The sequence below is a fragment of the Myotis davidii genome, unplaced genomic scaffold, assembly GCF_000327345.1.
Source record: "Myotis davidii unplaced genomic scaffold, ASM32734v1 scaffold162, whole genome shotgun sequence".
In the NCBI taxonomy this organism is placed as follows: Eukaryota; Metazoa; Chordata; class Mammalia; order Chiroptera; family Vespertilionidae; genus Myotis; species Myotis davidii.
Genome location: NW_006300036.1, coordinates 4163710 through 4165370, shown reverse-complemented (window position 1 = coordinate 4165370; position 1661 = coordinate 4163710). Strand labels below are relative to the sequence as shown.

General features: G+C 35.0%; 1 protein-coding gene across 1 annotated transcript in view; it reads left to right on the top strand.

Moving 5' to 3' along the window:
• The window catches only part of GNG5 (guanine nucleotide binding protein (G protein), gamma 5), a 4319-nt gene that overhangs the window by 1887 nt on the left and 771 nt on the right, over positions 1-1661 (top strand). The gene's annotated exons all lie outside the window — the stretch shown is intronic.

Genomic DNA, 1661 nt, shown 5'->3' with positions numbered 1-1661 from the left:
TTGACCACCAGGGGCAGACACTGCCAGCTTAGGGGAGTGGGTCTAAGCCAGCCATGGGCAAACTATGGCCCATGGGCCGGATTCGGCCCGTTTGAAATGAATAAAACTATTGAAAAAAAAGACTGTACCCTTTTATGTAATGATGTTTACTTTGAATTTATAGTAGTTCACACAAACACTCCATCCATGTTTTTGTTCCGGCCCTCCAGTCCAGTTTAAGAACCCATTGTGGCCCTCGAGTCAAAAAGTTTGCCCACCCCTGGTCTAACTCCTATTAAGCTGTAGTTCCTTGCTTATGGCAATATTAATTCTTCATGGCAGTTTTTGCAATTACATATTTTTATTGTTTGTTAAAGATCCTTTTTAAATTTATGTTCCTATTCACTTAAAAAATGGCTTATTTTCATTTGATATAAAGTACTGTTAAGTAGCCTGGCTCTTAACTGGTAGTTAATAATCTACATTTCACAGGAGTCTACAGATAAGTGTTTAAATATGGCTGGGATAATAACCCCGGTTTCAAAGTAAGATAATGCTTATTAATCCTGGCAGTATAATGAAACAGCTTTGTGGATATTATGATTGAAACATTTTTGGCTAGGAAAAAATATGATGTAAAAAAATTTTAGATTTGATATACCTATAAATCACTTTGTTAAAATGCAAATTCTATTTTAGTGGGTCTGGAGTGAGGTCCTACAACCTGTGTTTCTTACAAGTTTCTGGGTTATACTACTGCCAGTGGTCTTAGGCCCACAGTGAGTGACATCAGCGCAGAGAATTTACAGTTGAAACGTTATACTCATAGCATTTAAAAATACATGGTTTTTATCAACAACAACAGCATAGTTAACTTATCAATAGCTGGTCTAAGGAAAATACAAAGTACCATGGTCAGTATACCTAGAAATAACCATTGTTAGATATTTCCTTTTAAGAGAAAAAAAAAATTCTTAAAGATGAGGATCAGCCCTGCCCAGAGGTAGTTCAGTTGGTTAGAGCAGCGCTCGCTAACCTCTTGGACCTCACAGACCACCAGTGGTCCACTGACCACTGATGGGCGAACGCTGGGTTAGAGCATCCTTCCAATACACCAAAGGTTGTGGGTTCAATCCTTAGCCAGAGCATATACAAGAATCAAAAATGGATGTATAAATAAATGGGACAAATTAGTGTTTCTCTTCCCCCTTCCTCTCCCAAATCAATCAATAAAAAATAAATAAAATGAGGATTATGGTATGTAGTTTGTTTAAAAACACTTATGAATTTTATTTCATTAAATATTTGTGAGATGTTCAATGGTTGTATTGTAACTGAATTATACTTCAGTGAATATTGAAGTTTCCAAACTTGAAGTTACACTAAAGGGAGTATGTTGGTATCTATATATTTATATATACTTTACCTATTTAAGGTACATTTCTAGAAGTAAAATTATTCAATAAGGAATGACATTTAAATTTTATTAACACTAGTCTTTTTATTAAACTTCGTTATTTCACCTGGAACTTGATGCTGAGCCCCTGCCAGCCTATTTGCTATTTTCTGCCTATCTTGTTTTTATAATTTGCACTGAATCAAATGTTAAGTTAAACACTTGTTTTTCCACCATTGATTGTTTATGCCTCTTGAACATGTTCGTTATGGAATATATCAACTTT